The following is a 13711-nucleotide window of genomic DNA, read 5'->3' as shown; positions in this document are numbered from 1 at the left end:
AAAGCCGGAGTACCTAGAGAACAACCATCGGCCTACAGTCAGTACCTGGCAACTGCCCCACATAGGTTTCGAACTCGCAACCTAGAGGTGGAGGGCTGGTGATAAAGTGTCGAGAAACCTTAACCACTCGGCCACAGCGGCCCCTTGGTAATAACCAAGAGAACTTATATAGTTATAAAACTATAAGATACCGTATAAATGTTTATTTATTTATTGCTTGATAAACTTGTTTTTCGTGTGTTTACTAGTTTGTGGTTCACCTAATTTTAGATAAGGGGGGAGGGGGGCTCCCTATAGCTACCTTAATTCTATTCTGTTGCCCCCCCCCCCCCCCCCCCCCTTTCATCATTTCTCTCCCAACAAACAACAAACAACTCACGCACACGCGACCCTGTCAAGTTCTATCAGGATCAGGAAGAGTATAATATATTATCTCACGGTAGAGCACTCGTGGTATTATATGAAGCTTTTGTGTAGGGGTAAATAAGTAAGTACATGTATGTGTTTACGATTATTTAGTCAGCCGAAACTGACACAAGAATAGCACAAACCAGAATTAGTCACACACCGATACAATCACCACTCATTCAAATCACTCTGTTGAAATTTAAAAACCAAATACACAGTCAACAGGCAATGTGATGTGTACAAACGGGTAAAAATCACACCTCACCTCGCCGTTTCGCTGTGTGTCAGCCGTACAGATGAGGACAGATGGATGCTGTGTCGATCTCCTGTGATTGTTCCGACACCAGAGTTCATAGATGTCATTCACCTGACGTGAAATCAATATTTTATGAAATGTATCTGTGGTATTGTCAATTTCTCCTCAGTTTGATGAAATGTATCACGGTATGTCAATTTCTCCTCAGTTTTATGAAATGTATCACGGTATGTCAATTTCTCCTCAGTTTTATGAAATGTATCACGGTATGTAAATTTCTCCTCAGTTTTATGATATGTATTACGGTATGTCAATTTCTCCTCAGTTTTATGAAATGTATCACGGTATGTCAATTTCTCCTCAGTTTTATGAAATGGATCACGGTATGTCAATTTCTCCTCAGTTTTATGAAATGGATCAGGGTTGTTGTCAATATCTCTTCCGTTGTTCGTTTATTAAAGTTGACACATTTGGGTTATCAATATACATTACATACTGGTATAACCACAAAGTTTACATTCCGTCACGAAACTTAACGAAAAATTCCAGGTATTCGATTTCAAAACACATCAGTACTACACGTGTCTGTTCTATAAATAACCACTGTTTCACTTTCTCAAAATACTGTCAATCGCTGGACATTAATCCTTTATCAATCCAAAGTCTCTCCCCTGGCGTGTATTTATCACCAACAGCATGGAATGGTAGCTGTTTATTTACAAAATAGGTAGCACGCTGTCTAACAACACACTGGGTTTAGTCCTTCGACGCTAGGCGGGAACGACCTTCACCCCCGTACAATGTAAACAATGAAACGGAATTCCCCCACGTTGTAAACAGCACCACGTGACCAGGCCCTGGCACTCGCGTGTACTGGTTGTTGTTGTTTTGTAATGACGTCACAGAATCCATTTAAAGTTAATTATATTCAGCGTGAGTTGCCCATACACAATTCACCATACGTGATTTTGATGTAACTTAGTGGGCGTGGTGAAATCCAGGTCACAGATGTACGGTGAACAGTAACAACACAGGAAATCGATAAACTTTACAATAAATATTATCATATTTCATTATAGTTTTGAACTTTCAACCTTTTCAAAGAATGTTAAATCTTTTAAATGGAAGTCAAATATATGTAGGTCAGCTAGAACACACGGAGCAATATATGTTTATCATGATTGCAGTGTGTATGCAATGAAAATCTGGCTTGATTTTAATCAGAATATGCTCGATTTTATTTTCATCCGGGTCTAATTTAATCAGATTTGCTCGTTATATTCTTCTGTGTCCAGCTGGAAAAAATTGACACCGAATTTTTAATGGGATATAATTGTCAGTTGAGTCGGTTTCCGTCATTGAATTTCCAGATGTGTGGCCCTGTTGGCAAAGACTGGTTAGCTTTCAAGTGACGTACAAATTAAAATAAATGTTACATTTCTGAGTTTTTTTTTCACCTTTTGACCTTCAAAATGACCATATGCTGAAAAAGGTAATCCGAAACAATAAAATAATATTTTTTACAAATCAAGATTTTTTTTATAATTTTATTATTATTTTTTATTTATTTATTTATTTTTGTTTGTTTGTTTGTTTGTTTGTTTGTTTGTTTGTTTGTTTGTTTGTTTGTTTGTTTTTTATGTGTGGCTACTAGAGCTGCCCTGTCCCGGTTTCATCAACGTTCCTTAACTTTAAATTGTCCATAAGGAAAGAACAATGGATTTAAGGAAACAGTCTAAGCTAGAAATATTTCCTTAAATTCTGTAATGCTTTCATATGGAACCTTTAAAGTTAAAGGGGCATTCCTTCGTTCGAGCATCAGAAACATGCATAATTTCTATTGATGAAATCTATGTACGAACGATGATTATATGAGTGTTTGTGCTTACATGCAAAGAAATTAACGTGAAAATGTACAAGAAAATTTTAAAAGGAGTATCGTATACAAATACCGTATGTTTTTGCGGTATTTAGCGATACTTCGGGTCGAATTAAGAATTTTCAGGACTTAACACTCGAAGAAGTTTGGTTATCTTGAGAGTTAACTGCCTAATAAATGTAAAGGAAATGTTTACTACTTGGAAAAATTACATATTTTCCAGTAAGTTTAATATTGACTACCTAATCTTTATTCAAACGAAGGCATGTCTCTTTAAAGAAGGTTGATAAAACTAGGGCCTGATTTGGTTCCAAGCTCTCATTTTACTGCAGCAGAATTTGAAAATGCCACACGCGATCTCATGCACGACTCAATAATTTCAAGGGAAAATAACGAATAATTTCTGACAGTAATATGACAGACTGAATATCTATCAGTTCAAAATTCACACCGACAAATTGATTTTACTGAAATTGACTCCAAAGTGAGACGGACTTGAATAAGAGAAGAGAAAAAAGACATATTTAATGATTAAAACATGGCGGGAGCAAAATAGCCAATTTTAAGCTTCTCTTCACAAGATTGAACGCAAATTAAAATCTATTCTCCGACATTTTTAAGCTCATTTTTAAATAACGACATGCGCTTTCAATATGAACATGCTTTCAATGCGCTGATGTTAATTTCAACGGCGATGATACTAGTTATTTTAAACATTAATCTTGCAATTCTTGAGAAAAATGAAAATTGAAGTACATCAGGAAACTTAGAGAGATTTAAGGCGGCTCCCAGCAGATGTACCCAGCACGTGCTATCGTCAACTTTAAGAAATAATAGTCCAACACCAGTAATATTATGTTGAAGACCTGAACACTGATCCCTGACGAATTCCTAAATCTACAAAGAATTATGGAAAGTGTCAACCCAGGACCTCAGTGTAATCCTATCATAGACCACTGGTCATCTGAAGAAATCTACCCATGGATAGCTAGGGTTTTCATGGGACGTTCGGACGTTTAACATCTACATGTACGGCAAAGCTAAGCGGAGATAAAAGCACAAACGCATTCGGAAACTCTCGGTACTCTCAGTAAATTGCAAGGTTATGGAAATTGTCAAAAAATTCCTGATTATATCTGTGATACAATGATGTTATATTCTTTATTTCTAGTAATTTCTAGGTAATGTAAATTATAAGTCTTAATAAAGTATATAACTATAAGACTGCAATTATTATTTGAGAAAATAACCCATTACATTATCCTTTTTTCATATCGTATCAAATATCTATCTTATTTCTACATATCAAATCGAGTCTTTGAATGTTTGAATGAGGTGATTCGCTTTCTGAGTTCTTAAATGACGCCAACCCATCACATTATTACTTCCTCAATATGCTGGTACATAATTAAGCAGCTGGGCAAGTAAACAGTCAGACATGACGAAGACATCAGCATTAGGTAGCAACAGATGTGTTTAATATTTAAATCTGACTCTACCATCTGTAGGCCGATAATATGTACATTATGTCAGGATAATGATATTGAGGATGAATATCATTTTATTCTCAAATGTAATTGTTATAACAATATTCGAAGTACATGCATTAAGCCATATTATTATAGAAGATTATTCTGTGTTCAAAATGTTTCTGAATTGTGTAAGCTAGGACAATTTCTTTATTCAGCGACAAAACAACTTAATAACGCCATTTAATTGTTTAATTTACTATATATTAGTCTATATATAACGTACATGAACTATTGTGTACTGCCATAATGACGTTATGTTCATTTTTATAATATATCGTAATACTAAAGTGTACGTGTACATGTATGTGTATGTTAGACTATTAAGCGTAATGTAATTTTGTAAGTGTGTATTATGTCATACTATATTACGTTGTATTGTTTTGTAATTGTGTATCGTGTCATACTATATTACGTTGTATTGTTTTGTAATTGTGTATCGTGTCATACTATATTACGTTGTATTGTTTTGTAATTGTGTATTGTGTCATACTATATTACGTTGTATTGTTTTGTAATTGTGTCATACAATATTACGTTGTATTGTTTTGTAATTGTGTATTGTGTCATACTATATTACGTTGTATTGTTTTGTAATTGTGTATTGTGTCATACTATATTACGTTGTATTGTTTTGTAATTGTGTATTGTGTCATACTATATTACGTTGTATTGTTTTGTAATTGTGTCATACTATATTACGTTGTATTGTTTTGTAATTGTGTATGTGTCATACTATATTACGTTGTATTGTTTTGTAATTGTGTATTGTGTCATACTATATTACGTTGTATTGTTTTGTAATTGTGTCATACTATATTACGTTGTATTGTTTTGTAATTGTGTATTGTGTCATACTATATTACGTTGTATTGTTTTGTAATTGTGTATTGTGTCATACTATATTACGTTGTATTGTTTTGTAATTGTGTATTATGTCATACTATATTACGTTGTATTGTTTTGTAATTGTGTATTATGTCATACTATATTACGTTGTATTGTTTTGTACTTGTGTATTGTGTCATACTATATTACATTGTATTGTTTTGTAATGTCTCTCTGATGTGTTGAAAAACACAAAGAAATAAAAAAGAATCTGAATCTAGTTCATCGCACTGTCATTATTTCAACTCTGTCAAGCCATCTAGGGATTAACGATCAGGTCAGCGACAGATGTAAGTGTCCCAATGTATTCATCGATTTGTACCTGTAAATGCAAAAATATCATTTCCATGGCCAATTGTGTTCATCGTTACTTCTTAAAATCCGTACAAGAAATCTTGCACTGGGCGTCATTGAGGTCATATTAATAACAAACGTGTTACGATTATATTTGAAATAATTGGGTTACTTGAAACACCCCGGCGGATATTTCGATAATCTTCGGGTTTCCGAAGACTGCAGGACATTTCCTCGCGAGATGTTGATAATTTGTTGACGGAAGTGGGATAACTTAAATCTTTAACCAGATTCGAACCCAGACTTCACGCTTTCCTAGCTTTCCTGTATATGTCTTTTTCTTTCCTGTGCTTCGCTTTCTCGTGTTGGTACCGTCCTTGCTCGAGTTTACTCTGGCGTGTAGTTTGGTTTGTTTGTTTTTGTTTCTTTAACGTCCTATTAACAGCCAAGGTCATTTAAGGACGTGCCTGGTTTTGGAGGTGGAGAAAAACCACCGGCCTACGGTCAGTACCTGGCAACTGCCCCACGTAGGTTTTAGGTTTCGCAACCCAGAGGATGGGGGCTAGTGATAAAGTGTCGGGACGCCTTAACCACTTGGCCACCGCGGCCCCTTAGTGAGTGACATCTACAATTGCGTGACGTCATTTATATATATAAGACATGGTGTCAGGGCCAGAGGAAGCTCGGGCAAGTACCATCCCATCCCCCGTAGAGACACGTCTTGATCTAAACCCTAGCCAGGTTTAAAATCCCGACCCTGTTGGCGGCCTCATCACCAGAAAGGTGTGAGAACAGGCGTAACAGCATCAGAAGCCAACACCAGATAGTCGGGAGATACACGGTCATACATGATAGGGAATATTAAACCAAATGTCTACGACTTGTTGCAGACAATCACATCATAGGACCTAGTGGGTTGTAAAAATCAATACCGATAACCTTGTTTATACGAGTTCAGACACAGGATTGGCAATACTAAAACATATACAGTTCATTGTACTTCTTAGCGTCACGGCAAGAGGCATTGTTGAAGTGAGCGACCTTATAATACCCCTTGATTGATATTTGTCCGCCGAAAACCACAGAGAATCTACGTCTCAGTAAATGGTTGGTCATTGCTCATATCTTGTATCGAACAGGTCACGTGTTCCCTGCAGTGTTACCACACATTGAACAACTCTGCTATTCAGTAACACTTTCAAGTACAAGAGTTAGTTTATAGGGGGAAAATAAACAACGGTGGTACTAGCGGATCCAGAGGGTGGGGTCCTAAAATAAACACCTATGTCAATATCCCCCCCCCCCCCCCCCTTATCGAAAATCTTATCCCTGAAAGATTGCAAAATTTCCTATAATCATTTCATTTTCCGAAATTTTGGCCCCCAGACCCCTCGCCAAAAAAAAATTCGGCGCTCACATTACCACTAAATTACTGGACCCCCCCCCCCCCCCCCCCCCCCCCCCCCCTCCTCCCCCCTTTTCAAATTCCTGGATCCGCGCCTGGGTGGTCCAGGCTTAAAGTGCAGACCTCCGAACCGTAAATGGCGCCCTAACCAACCGACCTACACAAGTCGTCGCACAGTTCGGCAACATATCGCCCTCATTCAACAGTTTTCGACCCCGAAGACGATTTCAAGACACATGAGAGCCTATATCACTTCCTGTGGGTATAGATATTTTGGCATCAGGCGTAAGATGACCGGGTCTGACGTCACCTGGGATTACGTCATCAAGACCCGAACAAGTAATTTTACAAACTCTACAAAGGTCCATATAGTCACTGTAGTATTCTTTGTGATGCTATTTAAATCCAAGATTTCTATACCCTCCGCCCCCCATACACACATATGTTTAAAGCCAATTCAAAAACTGCCGGCGCAATTTACACAGGTGCGCAAATTACATGGGTTGGCACGGTGTATTCTATAGTCAAATTATGTATGTCGATAGTGCAGCTAGCGTCAGTCAAATAATCGTCGAATCAAACCTCACCAAGCACCAGTCCCCTTCTGTGACGCGCGAGCTCGGCATCACTTGCCATATTGATCCTCATCATACTCGTTACGTAATATTTCCGAGGTTCGATCTCCAAGGTATGCAGATCAAACCAGATCGATATTACCGACTATTGTTACTAGGTCAACACACTGGAGTTAAGCTGCTGTGTAAGTAAATGTGTTTGAAGACAATGACAGTATTAATTCGTCCGTATGCCAGATACGCAATGGGGTCAATAACCACAAATAATTGTACCGTCATAAATTAATCATTAACCCGAGGCCATGACAATAAAGTAATTATCGGCTTGTCTGAGATATTTAGATGGGGTTAGAACATCAGGGTTACACTAGGGCTACACCAGGGTTACACCAGGGTTACACTAGGGCTACACCAGGGCTACATAAATTCAGGTAAATCTGAAAATACCATGATTTATTTGTAAATGAAAACAAATAAACAAGAGAAATATATATATTTAACAATATATATATATATAGGGTTACAACAATATATACAATGTATAACAAAGTAACACAAATGACGAAGGAAGACACATTTTTGACTCGTGGCCTGATCGGGCCTCGAACTCACGATCTACGGCACCCAATCGCCTAGCCAGAACTACCTTCAGCATATACCGCTGCGCCACATCGGCGTAAGTTCAATGAAAATAATAAACTCCTAATGCACGAACTAAGCTTATTTAGAAACGGCATCAACAGATTATTATTATACAATGAAGAGTCAACTCAACGTGATCTCCCCCCCCCCCTCTCTCTCTCTCTCTCTCTCTCTCTCTCTCTCAAGCATCGGTACGTAATGGATAATTATCGCAGGTCAAAAATGACTGTCATACTGATTATCTCTCTTATGTAGGATACACAGAGCTTTGTGAGTGGAGTGCCCTGTCGAAGAGTTCAAAACTAGATACGGGAACCAATCGGAACCACTTTTTCATTTTCTACGAAACTAGACTTACAGACGCAATCGGAACCCCTCGCCATTTCCTCCTACGTTCGCAGACGGAGACGAAGTGTTCCGATTGTGGCAGAAGGAGGCGAGGTGCTCCGATTGGACGGGAACCAGTCTTATGGCAATCTTCACACAGAGTTGTCGTTCTTTACACTAAATTTAAGGAAAGATAGTCGTTCTTTACACTAAATTTAAGGAAAGATAACTCTGGGAAGTAAATAGCGAAAGTGGATGACGTCATCATCAACACCTTAATTCTACCTTTTCTTCCAGAAACTATAAAGTGTTCATAATCATAAACGAATTCTTTATTACTTGAGGAGCAAAAGAGAGACACCTAGTGGTGAAAAGCATCATCACGTCAGACAACCCAGTAAATAAAATCATAAATCTGTACGACGTCAGATCGGCTATCTAGTAAAGAGACAACAGTATATCAATTTGCTACCAACCCCAAAATTCAGCAGTCTGAACTTCCAAGAGTGAGAAATTTTGCAACTCTTTCTATGAAAGAGGCCATATGAGGAGAAGCGACAATTTCTTCGTCTTGTTGGCGATAGTGGCATTGTTAGGAAGGATGGACGAGAAATTGAATGAACTCTGGACGTTGAGCGCGCAGATGAAGTTAAATGAGTGCTATATCTGGAGTCGGGATGGGAGGAATTGTAGTGTACCAGAGGGACTTGTGAGATACCCTTAACCGCAGTAGTCAGTGAATGATGTTTATGGCAAACACAAACGACGGGTTGAGTTCTGTGACGCAAATTGGACTTTGATTACACCCTCCAATACATACATTTGATATGATACGTACCGTTTTGACCTTTAAACCGAAAAATAAAACAGTAAACAAGATTATCGCTGGATTGTCCATGGACAATTGTCAATTTCACTCACGGTGAAAACTTACATAATGAATTCTGACCTTTAATCTTTTAATTTGAAAACCAGTAACGAGAAAGCTAGTATGAAGCTAGTGTGTTAACTTGATTAGCTTGATTTGAACTTGTGTTAAACAGAAACGGCGATCCTAACCGAAGGTCTGCCCAAGGGAACTCATAAGTTATTGCGCCGAAACGATTTTCTCTATTAATAGTAAAAGTGACCTTAACCTTTTACCTTTTAATAGGCGGAAACCAATTTTCTATTTATAGTAACAGTGAAATTGAGCATTGACCTTAAGATCCTAAGATAAATTCCATGCAAAGTCTCCCAATAATGAAACCGTTTGTGCAGTTCGGTCAACTTAAATTTGAGTTGTTGTCCGCCAACCAAGTTTCTATTTATAGTAACAGCTTATGCTCTTGATCTTTGACCTCTTGACCCAAAAGAAGTGATCGCCGGTAGCTATAGTTTTGAAATGGTGATGCGGGCGGACGGACGGATTTCTCTCTTCAATCTGGGATAAAAACAGATTTTTTTTTTCTAGAGAGATAGTTAATATTTCCAGATGGCAGAAACGAATTTGCGCGAGATTAAAACTATACATATGCATGACTCGATTTAAGTACCAGTTTGTTCCTGTAGTTTAAATTTTATGCATGCATGTGTCAATCATTCGAAGTCATGGGTATCAGAGGTTCTTATAATTCCGTTAACGCTGACATTTTCATACAAATTGACATATATTCAAACAATTAGCCTTCCCAATTATCCAAGAAAATTGAATAATTTGATAAAATATTTTTATTTATTTATTCATTTTTGAAGAAAAATAAATTGAATATCGACTATTATACCTTTTCCGTGACAATAGATATTTTTAACGTTTCGTGAACACGTTCAATAAATGAAGAAAATCGAACATGGATTAAAATAACGTAGAAATTTCTCAATATTAAACCGCTAATCAATATTTTTGAATAGTGCTTGCTGCTGATATCAGCGCTATACGGGTACAACGCCGTGAGCACGAGCAGTACAGCTGTTCGGAGGTAAACAAAGGTACCTATATTAGGAAAATCGCGTCATATACAACATCACAAATTAAACACTTAATAAAGACATAATCGTGGTAACGGAAAATACACTTACCTGATGGAAATGTCAGTCAATCCTCTCGCTAGCCGGCTGATGGTCAAGCTTACAGGTACTGACCGCTTGCTACAATAGCGCCGGTGAGCAATCAGCTGTTTTCTTGAACTATAAATAGGTCACAATGTATGCAAATCGCAAGCTCCGGGGAGTGCGAGGCACGAAAGGGTTCACTTAAAGTGCTTCAGATCCGACAAGCGTAAAAGAAGCGGATATCATCACAGACTATCGGTAGATACAGGTGCCTCGGACACGGTTACACTGAAATTAGCTACATAATACATTACTGATAGAATCGTGCCGTACATCGTGGATTTCAATTAGACACGGTGACTGTCGAAATGAACTGGAGTCCGCACCGGTTGAACTCATGTGATCATCGATCGACAAAGAGGCCTAGTGTAAAAGGCGGATGTTGTAGGAACTGGTTCAAACCAGATTTGTTGGTGCAGTTTGTGGGTTGTATTGCTGTTCAAGTCAAGGAGACAACTTTACGATAAAAACCGCTAATTTGTATGCACGCGGTGTATATATCAAACACCTCGTGCACTCGGGTAATGAATTCAGACGAAACCACAAAAACTGCACACGCTTAGCGATAGGATCATTCCGCTGAGCCTTAATATGAATTTGAGTCTATTGGTTACGAAATTATATTCTTGCATAGGTTTCTTAAAAGTACAAATATTTTTTATCGAATTATCAACGGAGTATTTAAAATGTCAATTTATTTCCACCGACGTAATATTATCTGGATTATAAAATCGCGTTCAGATTATCTGTTTTTAATCAAAAGTCTACATACTTCTTATGGCTTGATGATGAAAATCCACCAACCATTTTTTTCATTTTGAGATAGTGGCATAACTATGATTTGCCAGTTTATCATATGACGGCTGTCGTAATCCATTTTTTCTGCACATCTGTAGACATGACTATGTGTAATTGGATCTTCTCTGGAGTATATAGAGTAGCATATTTTTAACAACATGATCGAGGTGTCATTTTTACCGAATTTTAATCTAGCCTCCCAAAACGTCTGAAAATGTGCTATACACACTAGGGGAGGTCCAATTATAGATAGACTGTGAAACAAATTATCAGGTCCCTGTGGGGGTTTCTGATGCTTAATTGGCATTTAGAAATATCGTACGGGCCTGCATTGTTAGAGTCGACAATATATCGGAAGACGTTTACTTTCCGATACACCTGGTCATATTATCAGAGTCCCGTTTTGGAGGATCTCGGTCCCAAAACAGAGCGTTAGACAATTTTATCAATGGGCAGATGTCTGTATCGGGACAGAACGCGCAACTGTATGTGAAAACATGAAACTCTCCCCGATCCGATTTGGTGTTGCTCAGAGTTTTCATGCAATAACATCAATGAAATATTCGTGTGTTTCCGTGAATGTTCGGGATGTTTCGGTTTAATCCGTAACTATGAGATATTGACGTTTCTCGACCAGGACCTGGACACGACGCTTCGATATTGTTCGTTAAATGCATTATAGTACAGGGTGTCCCGAGGTATGCCCTGTACCCGGCACAGAATGCTTTTTGGCGATATTCGAAATCCGTATCGCTAATTAAATCCCAAATGCTTATAGCGGGAATTTCCGTCGCATGCTTTTAGCATATCGTTGGAGGTAATCAAATATGAATTGGCAACCGCTTTTAATTTTCGACGCATTTCAAACACTATGTAAGATATATACTAAGAAAGTAACAAAAGTATTAACAAGACAAACAAGAAACATCTTGAAAAAAGATAAACGGCATAGTTTTAATGCTGGTGGTTATAATGTGAAACTGCTGGTTAAATAAATCAACGAACTAATGCGTTTTAGCACGGATAACCAAAGTATATCAGTTTGAATCAATTTTAGTGATAATAAGACTGCATTTGAATCAGGAATATCATTTTATTAATGTGTCATTTGAAAAGATACATCCACTTATTCAGCTTGCATTTAATCTTAACTATGTTTCGTTTTTAACTGTATATCTGCATTTTGCATTTACCCCTACATTGACCAATCACATACTTCATCTTGATCAGTAATGCCACCTGTCGCGTCATATCTGGCGCCAAAAGAATATTATACAGCTTTACCGAAAAATGACATTTAACAAAGTACTTTCGAGTTGCGCAAGCCCATCTACTGTATACCGACCCCCAATAACGTCTATATGTGTGTCAGCGACCTCTCTCGGACTACGTCGTGGCCTTGGTTTTTATCCCAGTGAACAAACTTCCGCTGTTGCTTGGGAGCCAAATCATTGGAGGTCAAACTTTGAGATTAAAAACAATTTTAAATCGCCTTTACCTGCGTCTCTGTTGAGACACACAATGCGATAGAGGGCGCTGACCTTTGTCTCTAGGCATTGCGTAAACTGTCACCTTTACTGTGTGGTATCCTTGTCTATGCTAAACATGGAAGCGAAATGGTATCTGACGCATTCAAAGTGATGTTTGTTTAAATATAAATGTTATCCTGTTGAAATAAATTATATAACAAAAATATATTTGAAATAATATAAATTGAGTATTACCGTCAATAAAACCAATACTACAACCTTCACAAATTGAAATTTCAAATAAAGATTTGAGAACTTTCCGAGGCCGACTACCGTTTACTGTACACATAGGAGGTCGGCAGGGAGTCGGCATCGAGTCGGCATCGAGTCGGCATCACTTCAGTATTTTGTCTTGGGCGTAACCACAGGGGCTTGGCACGATTTTCCAAATGATAGTCCATATATATATGTATATACTATATACATATATATATGGACTATCATTTGGAAAATCGTGCTAAGCCCCTGTGGGCGTAACGTCCTTGTTAACGAAAGTCACCATCTCGAGATGGCAGACTGTCGCGTACTTAGTTGGATATCATTAAGACTGCTCCAATCTATACAGAGTTAAGTCCCTTTATTAATTTTAGAATACGAGTTTGGAGTCAGAAGTCAAATAATAAAACGGAGCACCTCTTTCCGCAAATAGGGTAAAATATTGAAATTTGTGTTTCAACATCAGAATAACTTTGTTTGCTTTGCGTTATATATGAACTGTTCGCTTCTTGACTTGCAACACACAGAGCTGCACTTTGTGGACATATCTGTGAAAGTAGTCTTATAGTATTGAAGGAAACATCCTTTTGCAACACCTCACAATATGAATTTAAAAATACATTGTAATTTAGAATTAATTTTATTCGGTAATGACGATTAGTAGTTTGATTCTAATTCAGAAATATTCTTGAATGTTCAAAATTTCATTAAAACTAGCAATAGATTTAAAAAATTTAAATAAAGATGACGGTGAAATCTGAAGAATTTAACACTTTCTAACCCAGTGAAAATGAAAGCAATTCAAGGTCATTTGTATGTGACTTTATAGCACTCCATATCCAGGGCAGGACTGATCTATAGCAGGGATGTTACA

The 13711-nt window shown here is 37.6% G+C and overlaps 1 protein-coding gene across 2 annotated transcripts in view; it reads right to left on the bottom strand.

The window, feature by feature from the left end:
* LOC117340799 (monocarboxylate transporter 14-like) overlaps nt 1-10553 on the bottom strand; it is a 41460-nt gene extending 30907 nt beyond the window's left edge. Inside the window, exon 1 of one of the 2 annotated variants that reach the window (XM_033902571.1) lies at nt 10262-10553. The gene's annotated coding sequence lies outside the window, so the exon portion shown is untranslated. Of the gene's footprint in view, nt 1-673; nt 1417-10261 lie in introns of those variants that run through there. The other variant, XM_033902573.1, reaches the window with a different exon arrangement.
* Nucleotides 10554-13711: the final 3158 nt, after the last annotated feature.

This window comes from Pecten maximus, chromosome 13 (assembly GCF_902652985.1).
Source record: "Pecten maximus chromosome 13, xPecMax1.1, whole genome shotgun sequence".
NCBI classification, from domain to species: Eukaryota; Metazoa; Mollusca; class Bivalvia; order Pectinida; family Pectinidae; genus Pecten; species Pecten maximus.
The sequence above is the reverse complement of the archived record's forward strand: the minus strand, read 5'-3'. Positions and strand labels throughout refer to the sequence as shown.